The 27,764-nt window shown below is 44.9% G+C and overlaps 1 pseudogene; it reads right to left on the bottom strand.

The window, feature by feature from the left end:
- Positions 1-355: 355 nt before the first annotated feature.
- Positions 356-27,764, bottom strand: part of LOC123076267 (uncharacterized) — a 52,873-nt pseudogene continuing 25,464 nt past the window's right edge.

The following is a 27,764-nucleotide window of genomic DNA, read 5'->3' as shown; positions in this document are numbered from 1 at the left end:
GTTACCTCCGTTCCGGCTGCCCCGCAACTGGCTTCCGTGGCAATCGTCGTCGATCGGGAAAGAAGCTTGTTGTGTTGGCCGAGGCCCCCTAGCTGGCTGCTAGTTGGCCAGCTGGAGGGGACGGGTCCTAGATGGATGTGGCTGGCTCCTCAGGCGGCACTGAATGCGCCTACTGCCAATTCATGGTGGTCACGAGGTCGCAGACGCATCGCTACTACAACAGCAGCTCCTCGCCCTCTAGGTGCTTCAATTCGGCCGCGGCTTGCTCCGCAGCCCTTATGTTCTTGACGAGGGAGTTGTACGTGGGCCGCTCTGCGCCCAGCATTTGGCTGATGGCTCGGTCGCCGCGCCACACCTACCCCAGCCAGCTGGGCTCGGCACTAGTCGGGGTAAAGCTGTGGGCAGTGTTATACTCGTGTTGTGCGGACTCCATCCGACAATGTGCGGCGGCGAGCGCCGTGGCCTCGTCGAGCAGGTGCTTGCACGTCTCAAGCTCGGCCGTGGTAGCGGTGGTGTCGGTGGCGAGCGTGATGGGCGCCTGCAGGTGCTCCAGGTGGACACGGGATGCCAGGCAACCCAGCTTGGCAAATATTCTCATGTCAAATTGATGTATATTGTGACTTTATAAAGAATTCGTAGGAAGGCGCCACCTGCATATACAATACGGTGCCGATGATGTTTGGAATCCGTAGAGCCACGAGGTCTTAGTACCGAGGCATTTCAAGGAGCCCCCAGCTATTTTATCGGCTTTCACAGGTCCGAACTACTTAATGTAGGTATAGTTTAGGAGGACTGAGCATAATCTGTCCATGAGCCATATTATGCGTAGTGCCTCATACAATAAATAATGGAAGAAGACATAGTACTAATATTAGTGCGATAATCTGATGCTAATATGTATATAGAAAAGGTACTAGCTTAAAAAAAGATAACTATCAGGAAAAAGGTGGCAAAGGTAGTGTTTGACCATGAAAACGACGCAATCGGGCAACGTTCCATGCGTTTAGCTCCAGTCTATATCCTTAGGGTCCCGAAGACGATATTCTCCTCTAGCAAGCACCATGTCGATGATAAATGGTCCATCCCATTTAATGGATAGTTTATGTTGATCCGACTTGTCTGGGTGGTTCCGGAGGACCAAAACCCAGACATTGTAGGTCTTTGCTCGGATTTCCCTGTTGTGGTAACGCCTAGCCTGCTGTTGGTAAAATGCAGAACGTGCCCGAGCAATGTCATGCCTGATGGGAAAGAAATTAAAGCTAGAATGAATTACTAGAATGTCATGCTGGAGCTTGTTTATTCGAGAAGGACTATCGCTTGGACAGCTTACAGATGGGCTTGTGTCGTGGCATTCTCACGACAGATGCCATGGGATGGCTTATGTCGAGTGGTTGGGGCCAATGAGCACCGGTGGCGTCTGGAGTCGAGATTGGGCATGAGCACTGAGTAAGAAACAGAGACGTACCAAGGTCTAGGGCCCTCCGAGGGAGGTAATACCCCTGGTCTAGCAAGGATCTCTACCAAGATCAAAGAGAGTACATGGTGCTCCTAGAGCTGTTTGGGTGGAGAAGGAAGAGAGTGCTAGCCTGCTCTCTGCCTCGTGTGAGTGTGTGTGGATGTAGAATTAGCCGACCCCTACTATGGGGGCTCCTGGGAGGTTTTATGCTTGGACCTCCTAGGTTACAAAATATCCGAGAAGACGAGGTGGACCCCGGCTGCCAGCGTCTCTGGTTCCCCGAGGAAGAATTCAAAAACATAATAAGACTATCAAGTGTGGGTGCAAAAAATAATAATTTCATTTTTAACATAAGAAACTATATCAAGTTCATCCCCATAAGCGTCATTAATATTGGCATCATGGCCATAATCATAGCAAGCATCACATGTTGGGGAACGCAGTATTTCAAAATTTTTACCTACGATCACGCAAGATCTATTTAGGAGATGCATAGCAACGAGCGGGGAGAGTGTGTCCACGTACCCTCGTAGATCGAAAGCGGAAGCGTTTATTAACACGGTTGATGTAGTCGAACGTCTTCACGATCCAACCGATCCAAGTACCGAACGTACGGCACCTCCGTGTTCAGAACACGTTCAGCTCGATGACGTCCCTCGATCTCTTGACCCAGTTGAGGACGAGGGAGAGTTCCGTCAGCACGACGGCATGGCGACGGTGATGATGAATTTACCGGCGCAGGGCTTCTCCTAAGCACTACGACGATATGACCGAGGTGTTGAACTGTGGAGGGGCCACCGCACACGACTAAGAGATTGTCTGTTGTGCCTTTGGGGTGCCCCCTGCCCCCGTATATAAAGGAGGGGAGGAGGAGGCCAGCCAACAAGGGGCGTGCCAGGGAGAGGGGAGTCCTACTAGGATTCGGCCCCACCCTTTTTTCCTTCTACCGGAGGGGGAAAAGGGGAAGGAGAGGGAGTAGGAGAAGGAAAGGGGGGTGGCGCCCCCTTCCCAAGTCCAATTCGGCCTCCTCCCTTGTGGGGGGCGCACCAGCGCCTTGTGGGCTGGTTAGCCTCCCCCCTATGGCCCATAAGGCCCATATCTTTCCCCGGGGGGTTCCGGTAACCCCTCCGGTACTCTGGTATGTACCTGATACACTCCAGAACCCTTACGGTGTCCGAATACTACCTACCAATATATCAATCTTTATCTCTCGACCATTTCGAGACTCCTCGTCATGTCCGTGATCTCATCCGGGACTCTGAACAAACTTCGGTACATCAAATCACATAACTCATAATACAAATCGTCATCGAACGTTAAGCATGCGGACCCTACGGGTTCGAGAACTGTGTAGACATGACCGAGACAAATCTCCGGTCAATAACCAATAGCGGAACCTGGATGCTCATATTGGCTCCTACATATTCGACGAAGATCTTTATCGGTCAAACCGCATAACAACATACGTTGTTCCCTTTGTCATCGGTATGTTACTTGCCCGAGATTCGATCATCGGTATCACCATACCTAGTTCAATCTCGTTACCGACAAGTCTCTTTACTCTTTCCGTAATGCATCATCTCGTAACTAACTCATTAGTCACATTGCTTGCAAGGCTTATAGTGATGTGCATTACCGAGAGGGCCCAGAGATACCTCTCCGACAATCGGAGTGACAAATCCTAATCTCGATCTATGCCAACTCAACAAACACCATCGGAGACACCTGTAGAGCATCTTTATAATCACCCAGTTACATTGTGACGTTTGATAGCACACTAAGTGTTCCTCTGGTATTCGGGAATTGCATAATCTCATAGTCATAGGAACATGTATAAGTCATGAAGAAAGCAATAGCAATAAACTAAATGATCATAGTGCTAAGCTAACGGATGGTAAAATTCAAGGACAACCAAAAGCCTAAGCTTGGGTATGCCCCGGAAGGCATCCCCTCTTTCGTCTTCGTCTATCGGTAACTTTACTTGAGGATATATTTTTATTCACCACATGATATGTGTTTTGCTTGGAGCGTCTTGTATGATTTGAGTCTTTGCTTTTTTAGTTTACCACAATCATCCTTGCTGTACACACCTTTTGGAGAGACACGCATGAAACGGAATTTATTAGAATACTCTATTTGCTTCACTTATATCTTTTGAGCTAGATAATTTTGCTCTAGTGCTTCACTTATATCTTTTTAGAGCACGGTGGTAGTTTTATTTTATAGAAATTATTGATCTCTCATGCTTCACTTATATTATTTTGAGAGTCTTTTAGATGGTAATTTGCTTTGGCTATAAAATTAGTCCTAATATGATGAGCATCCAAGATGGGTATAATAAAAACTATCATATAAAGTGCATTGAATATTATGAGAAGTTTGATTCCTTATGATTGTTTTGAGATATGAAGATGGTGATATTAGAGTCATGCTAGTTGAGTAGTTGTGAATCTGAGAGATACTTGTGTTAAAGTTTGTGATTCCCGTAGCATGCACATATGGTGAACCGTTATGTGATGAAGTCGGAGTATGATTTATTTATTGATTGTCTTCCTTATGAGTGGCGGTCGGGGACGAGCGATGGCCTTTTCCTACCAATCTATCCCCCTAGGAGCATGCGCATAGTACTTCGTTTTGATAACTAATAGATTTTTGCAATAAGTGTGTGAGTTCTTTATGACTAATGTTGAGTCCATGGATTATACGCACTCTCACCCTTCCACCATTGCTAGCCTCTCTAATACCGCGCACCTTTCACCGGTATCATACACCCACCATATACCTTCCTCAAAACAGCCACCATACTTACCTATTATGGCATGTCCATAGCCATTCCGAGGTATATTGCCATGCAACTTTCCACCGTTCCGTTTATTATGACACGCTCCATCATTGTAATATTGCTTTGCATGATCAAGAAGTTGACATCGTATTTGTGGCAAAGCCACCGTTCATGATTTTCATACATGTCACTCTTGATTCATTGCACATCCCGGTACACCGCCGAAGGCATTCACATATAGTCATATTTTGTTCTAAGTATTGAGTTGTAATTCTTGAGTTGTAAGTAAATAAAAGTGTGATGATCATCATTATTAGAGCATTGTCCCAATGAGGAAAGGATGATGGAGACTATGATTCCCCCACAAGTCGGGATGAGACTCCGGACGAAAAAAAAGAGGCCATAAAAAAAGAGAAAGGCCCAAATAAAAAAAATAAAAACTGAGAGAAAAGAGAGAAGGGACAATGCTACTATCCTTTTACCACACTTGTGCTTCAAAGTAGCACCATGATCTTCATGACAGAGAGTCTCCTATGTTGTCACTTTTATACTAGTGGGAATTTTACATTATAGAACTTGGCTTGTATATTACAATGATGGGCTTCCTCAAATTTCCCTAGGTCTTCGTGAGCAAGCAAGTTGGATGCACACCCACTCAGTTTCTTTTGTTGAGCTTTCATACACTTATAGCTCTAGTGCATCCGTTGCATGGCAATCCCTACTCACTCACATTGATATCTATTGATGGGCATCTCCATAGCCCGTTGATACGCCTAGTTGATGTGAGACTATCTTCTCCTTTTTTGTCTTCTCCACAACCACCATTCTATTCCACCTATAGTGTTATGTCCATGGCTCATGCTCATGTATTGCGTGAAAATTGAAAAATTTTGAGAACATCAAAAGTATGAAACAATTGCTTGGCTTGTCATCGGGGTTGTGCATGATTTAAATATTTTGTGTGATGAAGGTAGAGCATAGCCAGACTATATGATTTTGTAGGGATAACTTTCTTTGGCCATGTTATTTTGAGAAGACATGATTGCTTTATTAGTCTGCTTGAAGTATTATTGTTTTTATGTCAATATTAAACTTTTGTTTTGAATCTTATGGATCTGAACATTCATGCAACAATAAAGAGAATTACATTGAAAATTATGTTAGGTAGCATTCCACATCAAAAATTCTGTTTTTATCATTTACCTACTCGAGGACGAGCAGGAATTAAGCTTGGGGATGCTTGATACGTCTCCAACGTATCTATAATTTTTGATTGTTCCATGCTATTATATTATCTATTTCAGATGTTTAATGGGCTTTAATATGCTCTTTTATATTATTTTTGGGACTAACCTATTAACCGAAGGCCCAGTGCCAGTTTCTGCTTTTTTTGCCTATTTCAGTGTTTTGCAGAAAAGGAATACCAAACGGAATCCAAACGGAATGAAACCTTCGCGATGATCTTTCTTGGAACAAACGCAATCCAGAAGACTTGGAGTTGAAGTCTGGAACTCCGTGAGGCGGCCACGAAGCAGGAGGGCGCGTCCAGGGGGGTAGGCGTGCCCCCACCCTCGTGGGCCCCACGGAGCTCCACCGACGTACTTCTTTCGCCTATATATACTATTATACCCTAACAAATCAGGGGGAGCCACGTAACCACTTTTCCACCGCCGCAACCTTCTGTACCCGTGAGATCCCATCTTGGGGCCTTTTCCGGCGATCCGCCGGAGGGGGAATCGATCACCGAGGACTTCTACATCAACACCATAGCCTCTTCGATGAAGCGTGAGTAGTTTACCACAGACCTTCGGGTCCATAGTTATTAGCTAGATGGATTCTTCTCTCTCTTTGGTTCTCAATAGAAAGTTCTCCTCGATGTTCTCAGAGATCTATTCGATGTAATACTCTTTTGCGGTGTGTTTGCTGAGATCCGATGAATTGTGGATTTATGATCAAGATTATCTATGAATATTATTTGGTTCTTCTCTGAATTCTTATATGCATGATTTGATATCTTTGCAAGTCTCTTCGAATTATCGGTTTAGTTTGGCCTACTAGATTGATCTTTCTTGCAATGGGAGAAGTGCTTAGCTTTGGGTTCAATCTTGCGGTGTCCTTTCCCAGTGACGGTAGGGGCAGCAAGGCACGTATTGTATTGTTGCCATCGAGGATAAAAAGATGGGGTTTATATCATATTGCTTGAGTTTATCCCTCTACATCATGTCATCTTGCTTAATGCGTTACTCTGTTCTTATGAACTTAATACTCTAGATGCATGCTGGATAGCGGTCGATGTGTGGAGTAATAGTAGTAGATGCAGAATCGTTTTGGTCTACTTGACACGGACGTGATGCCTATATTCATGATCATTGCCTAGATATTCTCATAACTATGTGCTTTTCTATTAATTGCTCAGAAGTGATTTGTTCACCCACCGTAATATATGCTATCTTGAGAGAAGCCACTAGTGAAACCTATGGCCCCGGGGTCTCTTTCTCATTATATTGCATCTCTTTTATTTACATTGCATCTCGTTTTATTATTTTGCAATCTTTACTTTCCAATCTATACAACAAAAATACCAAAAATATTTATCTTACTATCTTTATTAGATCTCACTTTTGCGAGTGACCGTGAAGGGATTGACAACCCCTTTATCGCGTTGGTTGCCAGGTTCTTGATTGTTTGTGCAGGTACTAGGTGACTTGCGTGTTATCTCCTACTGGATTGATACCTTGGTTCTCAAAAACTGAGGGAAATACTTACACTACTTTGTTGCATCATCCTTTCCTCTTCAAGGGAAAACCAACGCATGCTCAAGAGGTAGCACTAAACACCCACTATCATTTGTGGGCTGCCCAAAGCAAGTGTTTGCAATATGGAAATTACTGTCTACACCTGGCACTTGGCATCCTTATCGACCGGATTTACACTGCTGTCGGTAGGGGTAGAGTAGTAACTTCAATCAGACGTGACACGACCGCCTCTGAGCCCATTCAGACACGGTGGGCGCCAAACGTGGGCGGCAAAACACATTTGATTCAAGCTCGTCCGAAAGGCATGTGTCTCTCCCTCCATTTCCCCATTCATACACGGTGGGCGGCAAAACAAACTCTCCTCGTCCGAAATCGATGTAGGCAAATATTTTAAATAGGGCCAGATGTGTAACTTCCCTCAGACGTGACACAACCGCCCTACCTGTCAGCCCTGTTCTACACCGTGGGCGCCAACCGTGGGCGGCAAAACATCCTATCCTCGCCTGAAATCTCTACCGGCAAATATTTGGGAGATGCGAGATTACCGTCCTATCCCCAACCGATGTGATGTCCGAAATTTTAAACGGGGGATAAGTTCGTAACTTTCCCACATTTTAGACAAGCGCATCCCAAAGTTTGATATCCCCCTCCCCCTCCATTTCCCCATTCATACACCGTTGGCGCCACAACAACCTCCCCACTGCGGCCAGCGTCCTCCGTCCGCCTCCCCATCCTCCACCTTGCCGGAGCCGCTACCCCTACTTCATCGTCCACTGAAAGAGATGGACGTCTCTCATCCACGGCGCCGGACCAGGATCCTTTCATCGTGTCCTCTCGCTTCATCAGCGCCGTTGTCCACCTTGCCGTTGCCGCTCCTACGACCGCCTCGTCCACGGCAACATGATTTATCCCCGACCCGGACGTCTGCTGTCTAAAGTCTTCTTCCCCGCCGTCGACAGCCATCGCACCCACAACACCCTCAACATATCAGCAGGGGCCTACACAGCGTCGCAAGAGAGGTGGTACTCTTCCATATGTGCTTAAGTTATTGATCTCACCCGGAAAATAGATCGTAAATTGTTTACTGTACTTTTCTTGTCCATACCAAATCGTAGTGGCTAGTTGAAAGCAAACATTGGTTGCGAAGTAGCTTTGTCCGGTTTGCACCTTCAGTTCCGCCATGGCACGGTCACTATACTCGTAAAGCTTATGGTTTCCCACCTTTATATTCACTACCATCATCGTAGGTGCTTCAGGTCGTGCTAGCACTGCTCCTCAAGACCTCAACCCATCAAGTGAAACAACATGCCACTCATAATTCAAAAGCTTAGGTGTTGAAATACGAATCTGATATGATGCTCATATTACTAAAAATAGAGAATGTTTAATTGGTCATCTAATGTTCCTATATTCGTTTCGAAAAGCATGTGCGCCACCCACTGGTCCAGCTAGTTCAACTTCCCTGATTTTACTCTTGATGCTTAGGGTTTTCCCCTTTTATCTACTCTACTACTTTCTGTCATACTAGCATTACTCCACCCTTCAAGCTAAACAACACAACACTCAAAATTCCAAAGCTTAGTTGTTCAAATATGATTGTGATATGATACTGATATTACTTAACAAACACATTTAATTGGTTAGCTAAAGGTCCCACTTGAGTTTCCAAATGCATGTCGCGACATATAGAGAGACAGCAGAATTGCATCTTTTGTCACTTGTTGACTGTACTTTCTTGTCCATACCAATTCTTAGTTATTATTTCAAAGCAAACATTGGTTGCTAACTACCCTTTGCGCGGTTTGCAGCTTCAGATCTGCCATATCACTGCCACGGTCAACACTATACTCATCATGCTTACGGTTTCCCCATTTTATGATGACCACGATCAGCCTACGTGGTTCGTGTCGTAATAGCACTGCTCCACCCATCGAGCTAAACAAGCTTAGTTGTACAAATTCAAATATGATATTATGCTGATATTAGTAAAACTGAGAGATGTTTAATTGGTCAACTAAATGTTCCTACTTTAGTTTCGAAATGCATGTGAGCCACATATGTATAGAAAGACTTGTAATATCTTCAATCTGCTTGCTCTTCTTCTCTTCTTTAAGATGATCCTCTTCTCTTCTTTAATAAGTATGTTCCTTGTTGGGAAGAGTAGCAGAGACATTTGCGGTCGACTGGTTAGGTCGAGTTGTTCTCCCTTAGTATATTTTGAATCTGTCAGGTCAGGTCGACTTGTTCTTCTTTACTATATGTTGAAGTTGTCATCTGCGAAGTATCATCACTTCTAGAGCTCTCATATTTTGAGTAGTAGGCCACATTATATTAATGCACACACCAAATTACAGCATGTATGGCATCTCTCAGAAGAATTGCAGAGATATCACAAAGGGGTTTACAGGGAGGCAGTATTGGATTAGAATCACTTCTGCATTACAAAGATAATCTCACTTGTTTTTATGTTTTCATGCATGTCAGGTATTGAACATTATCAAAATGAATATGAGAATGGGCGCACGAGAGGAATATTGCGGAACAATCCACTAGCTAACAAACTTGGCTTGGTGGAGGATGGCCTATCTTATTCACCCATCAAGGTGCTTGCTCTAACTTGGCAAGGTTGTATTGGTCGCACATATTTTGCATCTGACCTCTTGCATTACTTCTACTTTGTTACACTATATGCTTAGTTTAAGCATCATATATGAGTATATGCCATACCTATCCATTTTTTGTACCTATTCCATGTGTTGTCATACTATGTTTTTCTAGTCAAATGTTGTTCTTTCGTAATAGATGTGTAAAAGTAAGAGGGTGAGTGCAGATCCTCAAGGAGTACAAACTAGGTATTTGGAAAAGGTAGTGATACCTGTTAAATCAGATAGATCAGCAGCCACAGAAAACATAGGCCCAACTATACCACACTTTACCCCTACTCCACTGGCCAAACCCCTATTAGAACTGTTGAGAGCCCAGCGTCAGGTACTGTCTATGATATCAATTCAAAATTTGAACTCCTAAATTTTTGCATGTGCCTTACCTTCTCTCTTGTATGAAAACTAATTCCAGATGAATCTCCTTGCTCAAAGGATCATAGGATCTCACAACAATACTGGGCTCTGCATTGCTCTTGTCAGTACCTCTTGCCCATTGTCAGCATACTTACACTCATTGCTATTTGATTATGTAGCATCACTGTAAATGTTTGCTTCTTTATCCTCCCTTTGCTTGAAATTATAAGATCTATATTTACTCTTAGATAAATGTAGAATTAAAACAATGTTTATGAAGTTTTGGATTGCTCGTGTAAGTACCTGTTGTCATGTACTCCCTCTGTATCGAATTAATTGTTGATCAGTTGGATGTATTTAGAACTTAATAGTGCTAGATACATCCATTTGAGCGACAAGTAATAACGGACGGTGGTGGTATTATTGTACTTGCATCGCGAGATAGTTGATTGTCTAGCATTACTCTACATCTTATCTGCCCTGCCCTCCACTTTCTCCAAATTATCATATCTACATTTATTCTTACCAAAATGTTGAATAAATCCAATGCCACTGCACACGTTGATGTCTGCATTCCTCTTGTCAGTACCTTTTGCCTTGTAGCCCCGTACTTAATTAATTGCTATTTGATTATGTATCATCAGTCTGCACCTGAGCTTCATTATCCTCTGTTTCTTCCAATATTATTTGATCTATATTTACTCTTTGCAAAATGTAGAATAATGGCAACGCTTATAAAGATTTTCCTTTGGGGAATTTATTGAATTATCCTTCCATCAACATGGAGAAGGGCTTTGTCCAGCCCGTGTTAACATGTAATATAAGTTCATCCTTCTCAAGCCTTCAAACTTTGTTCTAGTATAGATTTGGATAGGCATCATTTCCTCCACTGCTATTTACTTTGCTGTTTACATCTGATTGGATGTTTGCAACAACTGCCATTTTTAAATTGTAGTTGTAAAAACATGTTCCTTATGCAGAAGAGATCCATTTATTTGCTTATATAATTGTGAAACCTGTTACGTGTCTCCTTGTTTCTCTTTCAGAGTCGTATCTCTTATGCCAGGCAGAACTTTAGGGAAGATAGTGAGCCAAACCATATTGAGGATAGCGAGATGAACCCAAGGTCCTGTCTTGATGAAGACAGTGAGTTGAAGCTACTCACCAGCAGGTGTGAGACAACCTCTGTGCAATCGTTGCCTCAATCAGTTCGACTTCTTCAGTCTCAACTTAAAGCAGAAAGGCTTGCTTCAGCTCAGCTCCGACTTGAAGTCAAAGATGCAATGAAGATGTCAGAGGACTGCCTTGCGCACTATGGTGCCATACAGCTAGGGATGGAGCATCTATCGTTGACACAACTGAGGTCTCGTCAGCTTGTTCGGCTGCTTGCGGGGCCCATCCTAGACATGCTCGTGCCTTCTGAAGTGCTCTTAGTTTTGTATATTCTTTTGTCGGCGCGTTTATATGCACTGGTGGCGACCTTTGATGCCCAGTAAATGTAATCCGCGGTCACGTTGCACTTTATTATCACCGGTAGCGAACTTTGATTCCGAGTGGATGTAATATGCCGTAATTTCTTTATTGTATAGTCTAGGTTTATTCTTTGTTCGGTATGCTGTAATTTAGGCCGGAACATTCAGTGGATCTCAGTGTTGTCGGTCTTCAGGCCAGCCCGTTACTCATATGGGCCAAAACGTGGGCCTATAATCATCTTGGGCCATTAGCAGGTCTAAACCTATAGTAGTTTCCCGCCTTTAACAGGCCGGGTAAAGTTCTAGCCAGCTGGGCCAGAGAATACCATGGGCTTTTAACAGGCTAAAACCTGGATTGAGCTAGCGTTGAGCTGAAAAATTCACGGGCCAATACAGGCCGAAACTTCCTAAGGCCCATGTTTGGCCCAAATAAGACGAGCAGTTAACAGGCCAAAATATATCCCGGGCCTGTTTGGCCCAATAAAATTATGGGCTTTAAGCAGGCCGGTATCTACACGGGCCATAGGCCTAAAAGTGTCACGGACCATTATCAGATGGGTTGTAAGTAGGCCGGATTCAACACGGGCTGTAATTAGGCCCAACTGTTACACGGGCCATTAACAAGCTGATAGGCTAGTTGGGCTGAAATTTATCCACGAAGACTACGGGCCGTTAAGAGGCCTAAAGTTACTTGAGACAAGAAATAGCCCAGTTTCTGCATGGGTCGTTAAATGGCCTAAAGTTAAACCGGTCCGACAACATCCCAGATGCACCACGGCCCGCTAACAGGCCGAAACTATTATCGGGCCGAACTGGTAACGGGCATTTAACAGGCTGAAATACAAATCTGTCTTAGAATGAGCCCAAAAAATAGTGGCCTAGTAACGGGCCATATCCGATATGGGTCGTAATTTGGCCCAAAACACGGCAGGCTGTGAACGGGCCTGATCTGGTGTGGGCCTCAATTTGACCCAAAACATGGCAGGCTGTTAACTGGCCGGCCCACTAGTGTCTAAAAAACATGGTGGGCCTCTGTTGGGCCGTGCCACGTGTCGACGTATCATAGGCGCCTCCTGTCCAATGAGTGGATGACATCTGTCCCAACGATGAGCCAACACGTGTTTCCTCCGGCCAATGAGAATTTTACACGTGAAAAATCCTCATTGGTCCGGGCTGTTAACGGGTTATCGGATCCAAAACCGGACCCAATAGCTTAACAGCGACCCGTTACGGTCGATGCCACGTGTCGGTCACCCTTGACGAAAGCACTTCTATGACGCGCGATTTATCGTTATGGAAGTGGACACTTCCGTGATGATAATTTTGGTAATGTCATGGAACACTTCTACGACAGCACGGGTATGACTATCTTGATTCTGTCATAAAATCGTCATGGATGTACATGCATGATAGAAAACGTGACCTACTGTGACAAACACGTATCATCACGGAAGTGTTTTTTTGTAGTGCTCCTTGGGAACATCGGGGATATCAGATGGTTGCCAGGCAAACACATTGATATTCACCCTGGGGAAGGCATCGAGCGTGCTTTCCTATTTGTCAACAAGGGTGGCGCTGATAGTGAAGGTACCATCAACGCCAGCCAGCCCTGCCGGGACCTATTTCACATGCGGTACAGCAACCTTGGATCTCTTGTTGTTGGAACTCTCCGGCAAGTCATCAACAGGCGCAGCTCCGAAGAGGTATGCTTCCCGGATTCCATGTTGGTGTCCTTGCTATCCTTCTTCTTCCCTTTGTTCTCCTTGGCGGGAACTGCTGCTGCCGTGGCCTGTGCCGCGACTGCGTCCCGGTACATCTTATCCACACAAATGATTGCATCTTTCTCATCTGACGGAATGGAAATGACTCCTACAGGCCCTGGCATCTTTAAAGTGTTGTAGGCATAGTGGGATGCCGCCATGAATTTTGCCAGAGCCGGGCGTCCAAGGATCCCATTGTATGGCAAGGGGAGATCGACCACATCAAACACAACCTTCTCAGTCCGGTAGTTCAATTCTCCCCCAAATGTCACTAGCAACGTGATCTTTCCCTTAGGATGACTCCTGCCGGGATTGACACCTTGAAACGTGCCCGTGATCTTTAGCTCTTCCTCTGCTATCTGAAGCTTGCTGATAACCTTTGGGGAAATCAGATTCAACCCGGCCCCGCTGTCAACCAACATCTTTGTGACTTTGAGGTTCGAATTGTTGGAGAGACCAACAACGGCAAACACCCTACCGTGGTGGTGTGGTCAGGATGGTCCTTCGTCAAAGATGATGGGCGTGCGTGGCCATTTGAGCGGCTTCCGAGACTCTACTGCTGGCTCCACGGCATTGACCTCACGCGCCCACCGTTTGAGTTGGCGGTGAGAAGAGTGCAAAGATGCACCCCCGTCAATGCACAGGGCATCAGTGGCCTTTTGGAATTCCTGCTCGCTGGTTTCCTCTTCATCCCCTCCATCACTCTCATCATCGCAAGCTTCCTTCTCTCGGCCCCTGGTGGGTTTTCCTTGGTCCCGAAAAGCCTTGCCGGGGCGATTTGCTTCACCGCCTCAGCCCTTCCCACCAGTGCCATTCTAACCTTTTTCCTTATCACGCTTCTCATATTCAGCCCTCTACCTCTTGACGAGCTGCTCAACCTGATGACACTGTTGGAGGTCGTGGCCTTTGGTCCAATGAATCTTGCAGTACGGCCCATCGCCTTTCCTAGCCCTCTTGGCAGCCACAGCCTCCCGACAGTCAGTGCACATGGCAGCTTCCTTGCCGTGGGCTTCGACCTTAGCCTTCTTACTGGTACTAAGTGTGCCCGATCCTTCGACGGTCATCACTGCCTTATCCTTGCGCCTCTTGTTTTGCTTCTTGTTCTTCTTCTTCTGACTGGTGGATTCATTGTCATCCTTTGAGTCGATGTTGATGCAATCTTCCCCTCTAGGGAATTTCCTTCCCTCCTCCACCCGAGCGCATTTATCCACCAAGGTGTAAAGCTCCTTCACAGTCTTGGGCAACTGAACATTCATCTTGGGACGTATCCTGCGGTTGCGCACATTGGATTGGAAGGCAGCTATCACAGCCGCCGAGTGGATATTTGGGATATTTCTATGGACTCTGCTGAATCTCTACAAATACTTGCGTAGAGTCTCTCCTTCTTTCTGTTGGAGAAGATGCAAGTCGTTGGGCCGTCCTGGTTATTGATGGCCGCCCATGAAGGCGCCAATGAACCCATGGCACAGGTCAGCCCATGTTGAAATGGAGTTCTTCGGCAGGTGCATCAGCCAACACCTCACATTGGACTTGAGGGCCAAGGGGAAGTAGTTGGCGAACACCTTCTCATCTCTTCCCCCGGCAGCTTGAACAACGATGGTGTAGATGCTCAAGAACTCGGCCGGGTTCAGCCTCCCATCATACTTCTCGGGTATCTCTGGCTTGAACGTGTGAGCGGATGGCCAACGGACTTGCCACATCTCATGAGTAAAGGCAGGGCACCCAACCTCGAAAGGCAGGCACCCACCATCCTCGAGCGCACGCTCGTCGACATCGGGGCCATCGCACCCATTGGTCCGACGGTGGTCGTCGCAGCGTCGCTCGAAGACGACGCGTGCGCCTCCCCTCCCCTGTCCTCCAGGGCTTGCTGTTGGCTTGGACGTGCTCGAGGGTCGTAAGAGGCCATCGAGATGTCGTTGGGTTCTTGATTCCGCGACTCCCGCGCTGATTGCCGTGGTGGGGACTGCACAGTGGGGAGGCCCCTTCCGTACGGCCAGCAGCGAGAGCCGTTGTCGTCGCCTGGGGAGTCCGCGACGGGCCAGCTCGCTGTGAGCCCCCAGCCTCGGCGAAGCCAATCAGACTCTGAATGGTGGCTCTCCATTCATCCATCTGATCGGCCGCCGGTGGGAACCTCAATAGCAGCTGGGCCCGTGCCATGGCCTCCGTAGCGGTGCTTCGCATTGGTGCTGATAATGTAGATCGTATCGTCGCCCGGCTTCTGACGGTGCCGGTGGCGACTGCGTTGCACCCTCGCCGTTGTGAACCGGCCACTTGGATGGCATGGTGATGCGGTGAGGGCGATTGAGGGCCAGTGGCTCCATTGGGCACAGTGGCTGGGTCAACCCACTCCCGGGGAGGCGCACGCCCTGCGGTCGCACCCGTGGCGCGGGCGGCCGGAGGGTGGTGATTCGCCCTAGGCCGGGTGCCACCGCTGCGGCTGTACCCTTCGGCGAGGGGAAGAGGTATAGACGGAATAACCCCTTCGTTCGTACCTCGTGGAGCATGACCGCTGGGATGCTGCTGATGCTGCTCTCCTCTGGTGCCTCTCGCTCCTGATTCGGCCGCGAGGGAGGTGGTGACAACACCGCCAGCGTCGATCGCATCCCCCGCAATGCCCACATACTCGTGCGCCTCCGCATTCCCTGTGGCATTGGTGGTGGAGCCTTCGAGGTGGACGGGTGATCTGTGGCACCGGGCTTCATCTTGGGCGCCATAGTCGATGGAGCCGTCGATGATGAAAATGGTGATGAACATGATGCGCTGCTCACGCTTTCTGGTTCGCGCAAGTGACCCTCCTACCTGGCGCGCCAAAGATGTCGTGGAAAACCACGGCCACCTATGGGACCAAGAGTCCCTTTCTGGTTCAGCGGGGGGGGGGGGGGGGTGGCAATTACACAAAGAGCGGAGGAGTGTGGAACAGCATGACAGAGATCACGTGGGCAGTCTTTAGCCAGGTTCGGGCCGCTGTGAGGCGTAAAACCCTACTCCTGCTTTGGTGGATTGATGGTGGAAAAATGGTGGTGAGCGCAACACGCTTGCCCGGCAGGGTTGCCTCGGGGCGAGAACGGCTACGCGTGTATGAGTGTGTGAGGGCGTGGATTAGCCAACCCTTTCTTCGGTTGCCTTGGGCCTCCTTTTATAGATCAAGGGGTCACCACAATGGCAAATCAGTCATTATGCACTGATTAGATAGCAATCAGTGCTATCATACCTAACTCTAGGCTGACAAGGCGCATTAAATGCACTGCTCAACGTCACATCACAGCTTGCCAGCAGGCCCTGTGATGCGACACCGTCTTCGGAGAAGAGGGTGTTCAAGGGGAGGTCTAATCTTCACGGCGTAGGATCGATAAACGGATGGGGATAACTACCTACAAGCAGCCGAAAAAATGGAAAATAAGAGATTATGACCCGACGAGGAGGAGGATCACTGAAGCTTGCAATCCAAACATTCGCCGATCCACAACCTGCAATACTACCCCACACAACCACGCTTAAGTCATGGAGCACGGGGTAGGTGCAATCCACAAGGGAAACCACGAACTCTAACCCACACAACACGATCTAGTCATGGAGCACGAATTAGGAGCAATTTATCAAGGAATCACGAGAATAAGGGTAACAAGAGCTCTCCCATCTTAGAAGGAGTCTATGTCTTTGGTCTTTGATAGAAATGGCAAAAGTCCCCAACGAAGGGAAGAGCTAGCCTATTTATAATCGGGACAACCCCCCTGAAAAGGTGTGACAGAGAACTAGCTTCTCGAACCAGCTTAGGTGTGAAAGTGAACCAGTTTTGTTTGACTAAATGGCTTCAAGACTTAATGAGGTAGCTTCTGGAAAACTCTCGTTGGAGGTGGTTGAAAGTGCAACTATCCCTGGGTGGTTTTGGTAATTCCTAACAACATATAACTCATTGAGCTAATGCTACTTCAAGATAAACATTTCACGAAAGCTCAATGATTGGCATGGCATGGATGAAAAAAGTGGACCCCTCAAAATGCGAAGGACAAAGGATTGGCTCAAGCTCAAAGCTCAGGACTCTACATTTTTCATTTTAAGTGATCCAAGATCACATTGAGTCCATAGGAAAAGCCAATACTATCAAGAGGGGGTGAGGTGTTGCTTAATGAGTTTCTTGCTCAAAGTGCTTAGTGATATGCTGCAAAAACCCTCAACTACTTTCTCACATCCACATATGTCCCAAACCAAAAGTCAAACTCGGCCGCCCCGAAACTTTCTATCCGGCGCCACCGAGTTCAGTTGACATAGCCACTGCCAGAAACCCTAGTCTTTTCGGTCTCACCGATAGGGATCTCGGTCTCATCGAGATGGGATTGTAATCTCTCTGTTTCCCTTCGTAACGTTTCGGTCAACCCGAGATGAGCGATCGGTCCCACCGAGATTGCAATGCAAACTCTTTGTTTCCCTTTCGTAACGTTTCGGTCCAACCGAGATGAGCGAATCGGTCCCACCGAGTTTGCCTGACCAACTCTCTGTTTGTCTATTACCAAAATCGGTCTCACTGAATTTGTGTAATCGGTCTCACCGAGATTACGTTATGCCGTAACCCTAGCGAAATTGGTCTCACCGAGTTGACGTGTCGGTCCCACCGAAAATCCTAACGGTCACATTATGAACTAAATCGGTCTGACCGAGTTTCATGATTCGGTCCCACCGAGTTTGGTAAATTGTGTGTAACGGTTAGATTTTGTGTGGAGGCTATATATACCCCTCCACCCACTCTTCATTCATGGAGAGAGCCATCAGAACATGCCTACACTTCCAACATACATTTTCTGAGTGAGAACCACCTACACTTGTGTTGAGGTCAAGATATTCCATTCCAACCACATAAATCTTGATCTCTAGCCTTCCCCAAGTTGCTTTCCACTCAAATAATCTTTTCACCAAATCCAATCCTCTGAGAGAGAGTTGAGTGTTGGGGAGACTATCATTTGAAGCACAAGAGCAAGGAGTTCATCATCAACAAACCATTTGTTACCTCTTGGAGAGTGGTGTCTCCTAGATTGGCTAGGTGTCACTTGGGAGCCTCCGTCAAGATTGTGGAGTTGAACCAAGGAGTTTGTAAGGGCAAGGAGATCGCCTACTTCGTGAAGATCTACCCGAGTGAGGCAAGTCCTTCGTGGGCGACGGCCATGGTGGGATAGACAAGGTTGCTTCTTCGTGGACCCTTCGTGGGTGGAGCCCTCTGTGGACTCACGCAACCGTTACCCTTCGTGGGTTGAAGTCTCCATCAACGTGGATGTACGATAGCACCACCTATCGGAACCACGGATAAAAAATCTCCGTGTCAATATTGCGTTTGCTCCCTCAAACTCCTCCCTTTACCTTCATATGCAATTGTTTTACTTTCCGCTGCTACACTCTCAGAATTGCATGTGTAAGTTGATTGCTTGACTTGTGCTATGTTGCTAAAATCTGCCAAGAACTAAAATTGGGAAAAGGCTAGATTTTTAATTGGTCAAGTAGTCTAATCACCCCCCCCTCTAGACATACTTTCGATCCTACAAGTGGTATCAGAGCTTTGGTCTTCATTTGCTTTGATTTCCATAGCTTTTGGTGGTCATAGCCTTGGTTTCACAACCTAGGAGAGTATGGCGTCTAGCGAGGGAAATTACCACCGTAGAGGTCCTTACTTTGATGGTACAAATTTTGCTAGTTGGAAGCATAAGATGAAAATGCATATTCTTGGACATAACCCGACCGTTTGGGCTATTGTGTGTATTGGCTTGCAGGGTGAATTCTTTGATGGGAGAGAACCAAACCGTGAAGCTACCGCAGAAGAATTGAAGATGCTGCAATACAATGCTCAAGCTTCTGATATTCTCTTCAACGGATTGTGCCCCGAAGAGTTCAACAAAATCAGCCGTCTTGAGAATGCAAAGGAAATGTGGGATACTTTGATTGATATGCACGAAGGTACCAACTCCGTTAAGGAATCCAAATTGGATGTGCTTCAAAGTTAACTTGACAAGTTGAAAATGAAGGATGGTGAAGGCGTTGCTGAAATGTACTCTAGGCTTGCTCTCATCACAAATGAGATTGCCGGCTTAGGAAGTGAAGAGATGACCCATAAATTCATCATCAAGAAGATCCTAAGAGCCTTGGATGGAAAATATGATACCTTGTGCACATTGATCCAAATGATGCCCAATTACAAAGATCTCAAGCCAACGGAAGTCATTGGAAGAATTGTTGCTCATGAGATGTCACTCAAGGATAAGGAAGAGCTCCACAACAAGTCAAGCGGTGCTTACAAAGCCTCATGTGAAGCTCCCACATCATCAAGTGAGAAACAAACCTTCAATGAAGAATTGAGCCTAATGGTGAAGAACTTCAACAAGTTCTACAAAAGTAGAAGCAAGCAAAGAAGTTCCAAGTCAAGGTCCTACAACGACAAAAGACCTTCTAGTCGTGAGCGTAATTGCTACAATTGTGGAAGACCCGGACACTATTCCAATGAGTATACGGCTCCCTACAAAAGAAGAGAAGATTCTCCCAAAATAAGGAGTAGAAGAGAAGAATCACCACCAAGAGAAAGAAGGAGTAGGGATGATTGTTATGAACGAAGACCCTCTCGGAGAAGCAAGGATTCGGAAAGGAAGGATAAGTTATCAAGGAGCTACACAAAAAGGAGACATCAAGCTCATGTTGGTGAATGGGTATCCGGCTCCGACTCCGACAATCACTCCGAAAAAAGTCATCACTCCGACTCCGAATATACTCAAGATGAAGGTGTTGCCGGACTAGCACTTGTGACAACCAACTCCTACGACATATCCGACTCACCAAATGAAGGAATTGGGAGATGCTTCATGGCTAAAGGTCCAAAGGTAACACACCCCGAGTATGTTGATTTCAATAGTGATGAAGATGATTTGCTAGGAGATGATGATTTACTTGTTGACAACTCTAGTTATGAAAAACTATGATGAATTTGCTATTAATCATGCTAATCAAGATAAAATGAATGATGATGATAAGAAGGAGATTGAGCGTCTAACTAAAGAACTAAACACTCTTAAGTTAGCTCATGAAACTACCTTGGAAGATCATCGAGAACTTTTAAAGACTCATGAGAAGCTACGGTTTGAAAAGCTCAACCTTGAGCAAGAGCATGAGTTTTTAAAGGCAATCAATGATGATCTTCGCAAGAAAAGTTCTTCTTACATTGCCAAGCATTTACTCTTGTCTACTTACATGCCACAAGTTAAATCTAACACCAAGAACAAGAAATATTCTTCATCTAGTAGTAACAACAATCATGCTAAATCCAATGTTGTTGCTTCTAGTAGTTCTCTTGATTCCACTAATGACTCTCTTAGCCAAGTTACACTTGAGCAAGAAAATAGCTTATTGAAGGGAATTATAGAGAAAGGTGTTTACAAGAGCCTTGCCGGTAGTAAGCAATTTGAGGAAATTGTACGCAAGCAAGGAAGGCACCGGAAGAATCAAGGTGTTGGTTTTGAACGAAACTTCAGTGCCAATGGAGTTGAGTGGGAAAAAGATCAATACCCCAAGACGAAGTTTGTTCCTCACAAGAGAAGTATGATCCTACTTCTTTCCAAGGAACACAAGCTCAAGATGATCTTCTGATACGTCTCCAACGTATCTATAATTTTTATTGTTCCATGCTATATTATATTCTGTTTTGGATGTTTATTATACACTTTTATATTATTTTTGGGACTAACCTATTAACCGGAGGCCTAGCCCAAATTGCTATTTTTTTGCCTATTTCAGAGTTTCGCAGAAAAAGAATATCAAACGGAGTCCAAACGGAATGAAACCTTCGGGAACGTGATTTTCGGAACAAACGTGATCCAGAGGACTTGGAGTCCATGTAAAGTAATCAACAAGGAGAGCACGAGGCAGGGGGGTGCGCCTACCCCCCTGGGCGCCCCTCCACCCTCGTGGGGCCCATGTTGCTCCACCGACGTACTTCTTCCTCCTATATATACCTACGCACCCCAAACCATTAGAGGCATCCACGAAAACCTAATTCCACCGCCTCAACCTTCTGTACCCGTGAGTTCCCATCTTGGGGCCTTTTCCGGCGTCCTGCCGGAGGGGGCATTGATCACAGACATCAACACCATAGCCTCTCCGATGATGTGTGAGTAGTTTACCTCAGACCTTCGGGTCCATAGTTATTAGCTAGATGGCTTCTTATCTCTCTTTGGATCTCAATACAAAGTTCTCCTCGATTCTCTTGGAGATCTATTCGATGTAATCTTCTTTTGCGGTGTGTTTGTCGGGACCGATGAATTGTGGGTTTATGATCAAGATTATCTATGAACAATATTTGAATCTTCTCCGAATTCTTTTATGTATGATTGGTTATCTTTGCAAGTCTCTTCGAATTATCAGTTTGGTTTGGCCTACTAGATTGATCTTTCTTGCAATGGGAGAAGTGCTTAGCTTTGGGTCCAATCTTGCGGTGTCCTTTCCCAGTGACAGCAGGGGCAGCAAGGCACGTATTGTATTGTTGCCATCGAGGATAGGAAGATGGGGTTTATATCATATTGCATGAGTTTATCCCTCTACATCATGTCATCTTGCTTAAAGCGTTACTCTGTTCTTATGAACTTAATACTCTAGATGCATGCTGGATAGCGGTCGATGTGTGGAGTAATAGTAGTAGATGCAGGCAGGAGTCGGTCTACTTGTCGCGGACGTGATGCCTATATACATGATCATACCTAGATATTCTCATAACTATGCTCAGTTCTATCAATTGCTCGACAGTAATTTGTTCACCCACCGTAATACTTATGCTCTTGAGAGAAGCCACTAGTGAAACCTATGGCCCCCGGGTCTATTTTCCATCATATTAATCTTCCACACTTAGTTATTTTTATTGCTGTTTATTTTAATTTGCATCTTTATCATAAAAATACCAAAAATATTATCTTATCATATCTATCAGATCTCACTCTCGTAAGTGACCGTGAAGGGATTGACAACCCCTTTATCGCGTTGGTTGCGAGGTTCTTATTTTTTTGTGTAGGTGCGAGGGACTTGATTGTAGCCTCCTACTGGATTGATACCTTGGTTCTCAAAAACCGAGGGAAATACTTACGCTACTTTGCTGCATCACCCTTTCCTCTTCAAGGGAAAAACCAACCCAGTGCTCAAGAGGTAGCAAGAAGGATTTCTGGCGCCGTTGCCGGGGAGTCTACGCAAAAGTCAACATACCAAGTACCCATCACAAACCCTTATCCCTCGCATTACAGCCATTTGCCTCTTGTTTTCCTCTCCCCCACTTCACCCTTGCCGTTTTATTCGCTCTCTCTTTTCCGTTCGCCTCTTTCTCGCTCGCTTCTCGTTTGCTTGTGTGTTGGATTGCTTGCTTGTCACGTTGGCTCAAGATAATACTAAATTTTGTGACTTTTCCAACACCAACAACAATGATTTTCTTAGCACTCCGATTGCTCCTCTTACCGATACTGAATCTTGCGAAATTAATACTGCTTTGCTGAATCTTGTCATGAAAGATCAATTCGCCGGCCTTCCTAGTGAAGATGCCGCTACCCATCTAAATAGCTTTGTTGATTTGTGTGACATGCAAAAGAAGAAAGATGTGGACAATGATATTGTTAAATTGAAACTATTTCCTTTTTCGCTTAGAGATCGTGCTAAAGCTTGTTTTTCGTCTTTGCCTAAAAATAGTATTGATTCTTGGAATAAGTGCAAAGATGCTTTTATCTCTAAGTATTTTCCTCCCGCTAAGATCATCTCTCTTAGAAATGATATTATGAATTTTAAGCAACTTGATCATGAACATGTTGCACAATCTTGGGAGAGAATGAAATTAATGATACGTAATTGCCCTACTCATGGTTTGAATTTGTGGATGATTATACAAATTTTTTATGCCGGATTGAATTTTGCTTCTAGAAATCTTTTAGATTCGGCCGCGGGAGGCACTTTTATGGAAATCACTTTAGGAGAAGCTACCAAACTCCTAGATAATATCATGGTTAATTATTCTCAATGGCACACCGAAAGATCCACTAGTAAAAAGGTTCATGCGATAGAAGAATTAATGTTTTGAGTGGAAAGATGGATGAACTTATGAAATTATTCATTAATAAGAGTGTTTCTTCTGATCCTAAGGATATGCCTTTGTCTACTTTGATTGAGAATAATACTGAATCTATGGATGTGAATTTTGTTGGTAGGAATAATTTTGGTAACAATGCATATAGAGGAAACTTTAATCCTAGGCCGTATCCTAGTAATTCCTCTAATAATTATGGTAATTCCTACAACAACTCTTATGGAAATTTTAATAAGATTCCCTCTGAGTTTGAGACTAGTGTTAAAGAATTTATGAATTCGCAAAAGAATTTCAATGCTTTGCTTGAAGAAAAGTTGCCTAAGATTGATGAATCGGCTAGGAATGTGGACAGAATTTCTCTTGATGTTGATTCTTTGAAACTTAGATCTATTCCACCTAAGCATGATATCAATGAGTCTCTCAAAGCCATGAGAATTTCCATTGAGTGCAAGGAAAGAACCGCTAGGACGCGTGCTAAGAAAGATTGCTTTGTGAAAGCGTGTTCTTCTAATTTTTATGAGAATAACGATGAAGATCTAAAATTCATTGATGTGTCCCCTATTAAATCTTTGTTTTGCAATATGAATCTTGATAATGATGGGACTGGAGATGATCCACCTTTACCTAGAAGGCGTTCCAAAAATTCGGAGTTTTTAGATCTTGATGCAAAAATTGATGAAAGTGGGATTGAAGAGGTCAAAACTTTAGATATCAATGAACCCACTATTTTGGATTTCAAGGAATTTAATTATGATAATTTCTCTTTGATAGATTGTATTTCCTTGTTGCAGTCCGTGCTAAACTCTCCGCATGCTTATAGTCAAAATAAAGCTTTTACTAAACATATCGTTGATGCTTTAATGCAATCTTATGAAGAAAAACTTGAGTTGGAAGTTTCTATCCCTAGAAAACTTTATGATGAGTGGGAACCTACTATTAAAATTAAAATTAAAGATCATGAATGCTATGCTTTGTGTGATTTGGGTGCTAGTGTTTCCACGATTCCAAAAACTTTATGTGATTTGCTAGGATTCCGCGAATTTGATGATTGCTCTTTAAACTTACACCTTGCGGATTCCACGATCAAGAAACCTATGAGAAGAATTAATGATGTTCTTATTGTTGCAAATAGGAATTATGTGCCCATAGATTTTATTGTTCTTGATATAGATTGCAATCCTTCATGTCCTATTATTCTTGGTAGACCTTTCCTTAGAACGATTGGTGCAATAATTGATATGAAGGAAGGAAATATTAGATTCCAATTTCCGTTAAGGAAAAGCATGGAACACTTCCCTAGAAAGAAAATTAAATTGCCATATGAATCTATTATGAGAGACACTTATGGATTTCCTACCAAAGATGGCAATACCTAGATCTATCCGTGTTTTTATGCCTAGCTAGGGGCGTTAAACGATAGCGCTTGTTGGGAGGCAACCCAATTTTATTTTTATTTTTTTGATTTTTGCTTCTGTTTAGGAATAAATCTTTAATCTAGCCTCTGGTTAGATTTGTTTTTATGTTTTAATTAGTGTTTGTGCCAAGTTAAACCTATAGGATCTTCTTGGATGATAGTTATTTGATCTTGCTGAAAATTCCAGAAACTTTCTGTTCACGAAAAAATTGTTAAAAATTACCAGAACGTGATATAATATGGATTCCAATTGCAGCATATAATTAAACAAATTATTTAGGCCTTCCTATTTTGGCAGAATTTTTAGAGTTCCAGAAGTTTGCGTTAGTTACATATTACTACAGACTGTTCTGTTTTTGACAGATTCTGTTTTTCGTGTGTTGTTTGCTTATTTTGATGAATCTATGGCTAGTAAAATAGTTTATAAACCACAGAGAAGTTGGAATACAGTAGGTTTAACACGAATATAAATAAAGAATGAGTTCAATACAGTACCTTGAAGTGGTGTTTTGCTTTCTTTCACTAACGGAGCTCACGAGATTTTCTGTTAAGTTTTGTGTTGTGAAGTTTTCAAGTTTTGGGTAAAGATTTGATGGAGTATGGAACAAGGAGTGGCAAGAGCCTAAGCTTGGGGATGCCCATGGCACCCCAAGATAATCCAAGGACACCAAAAAGCCAAAGCTTGGGGATGCCCCGGAAGGCATCCCCTCTTTCGTCCTCATCCATCGGTAAATTTACTTGGAGCTATATTTTTATTCACCACATGATATGTGTTTTGCTTGGAGCGTCTTGTATGATTTGAGTCTATACTCGTTAGTTTGCCACAATCATCCTTGCTGTACACACCTTTTGAGAGAGACACACATGATTCAGAATGTGTTAGAATAATCTATGTGCTTCACTTATATCCTTTGAGTTATATAGTTTTTGCTCTAGTACTTCACTTATATCTTTTAGAGCACGGCGGTGGTTATATTTTATAGAAATTATTGAACTCTCATGCTTCACTTATATTATTTTGAGAGTCTTAAACAGCATGGTAATTTGCTTTAATCATTAATCTTCCATATTGAGTTCATTAAATATCATGAGAAGTTAGATACTTGATAAGTGTTTTGAGATATAAAGGTGGTAATATTAGAGTGTGCTAGTTGAGTAATTGTGAAAATGAGAAATACTTGTGTTAAAGTTGGCAAGTCCCATAGCATGCACGTACGGTAAAAGTTGTGTAACAATTTTGACACATAGGTGTTCTTTTATTGCTTTCCTTATGAGTGGCGGTCGGGGACGAGCGATGGCCTTTTCCAACCAATCTATCCCTCTAGGGGCATGCGTAGTTGTGACGCCCCCGATTTGACCGTACACTAATCATGCACGCAAATGTGTACGATCAAGATCAGGGACTCACGGGAAGATATCACAACACAACTCTACAACATAAATAAGTCATACAAGCATCATAATACAAGCCAGGGGCCTCGAGGGCTCGAATACAAGTGCTCGATCACAGACAAGTCAGCAGAAGCAACAATATCTGAGTACAGACATAAATTAAACAAGTTGCCTTAAGAAGGCTAGCACAAACTGGGATACAGATCGAACGAGGCGCAGGCCTCCTGCCTGGGATCCTCCTACGCTACTCCTGGTCGTCGTCAGCGGCCTGCACGTAGTAGTAGGCACCTCCAGTGTCGTAGGTGTCGTCGTCGACGGTGGCGTCTGGCTCCTGGACTCCAACATCTGGTTGCGACAACCAGATAGAAAGGAAAGGGGGGAAAGAGGGAGAGAGGCAACCGTGAGTACTCATCCAAAGTACTCGCAAGCAAGGAGCTACACTACATATGCATGGGTATATGTGTAAAGGGGCATATCAGTGGACTGAACTGCAGAATGCCAGAATAAAAGGGGGATAGCTAGTCCTGTCGAAGACTACGCTTCTGGTCATCTCCATCTTGCAGCATGTAGAAGAGAGTAGATTGAAGTCCTCCAAGTAGCATCGCATAGCATAATCCTACCCGGCGATCCCCTCCTCGTCGCCCTGTTAGAGAGCGATCACCGGGTTGTATCTGGCACTTGGAAGGGTGTATTTTATTCAGTATCCAGTTCTAGTTGTCATAAGGTCAAGGTACAACTCCGGGTCGTCCTTTTACCGAGGGACACGGCTATTCGAATAGATAAACTTCCCTGCAGGGGTGCACCACATAACCCAACACGCTCGATTCCATTTGGCCGGACACACTTTTCTGGGTCATGCCCGGCCTCGTAAGATCAACACGTCGCAGCCCCACCTAGGCTCAATAGAGAGGTCAGCACGCCGGTCTAAACCTATGCGCGCAGGGGTCTGGGCCCATCGCCCTATGCACACCTGCACGTTGCGTACGCGGCCGGAAACAGACCTAGCCCCCTTAATACAAGCGCGAGCTTACGGTCCAATGCGGCGCGCGCCACTCAGTTGCTGACGTCAAAAGAGCATCGGCTGATACCACGACGTCGGGATGCCCATAACTACTCCCACGTAGATGGTTAGTGCGTATAGACCAAATGGCCAGACTCAGATCAAATACCAAGATCTCGTTAAGCGTGTTAAGTAACCGCGAACGCCGACCAGGGCCAGGCCCACCTCTCACCTAGGCGGTCTCAACCTGCCCTGTCGCTCCGCCACAAAGATCCACTCGCGGGTACTCCTACGAGCCGACCCGACTTTAGTCATCACATGTGTCATGTATATAGTATATAAGTATATACCCGTGATCACCGCCCAGGTGATCACGGCCCGATAGTATAGCACAGCAGACGGACAAGAAGGTAGGGCCACTGATGGAAAACTAGCATCCTATACTAAGCATGTAGGATTGCAGGTAAAGGTAACAACAGTAGTAGCAAGGATAGGCTATGCATCAGGATAGGATATCGGAAAGCAGTAACATGCTACACTACTCTAATGCAAGCATTATAGAGAAGAATAGGCGATATCTGGTGATCAAGGGGGGGGCTTGCCTGGTTGCTCTGGCAAGTAGGAGGGGTCG

Source organism: Triticum aestivum, chromosome 3D (assembly GCF_018294505.1).
Source record: "Triticum aestivum cultivar Chinese Spring chromosome 3D, IWGSC CS RefSeq v2.1, whole genome shotgun sequence".
In the NCBI taxonomy this organism is placed as follows: domain Eukaryota; kingdom Viridiplantae; phylum Streptophyta; class Magnoliopsida; order Poales; family Poaceae; genus Triticum; species Triticum aestivum.
Note: the sequence above shows the minus strand (reverse complement) of the source record. Positions and strands in the feature narration are given on the sequence as shown.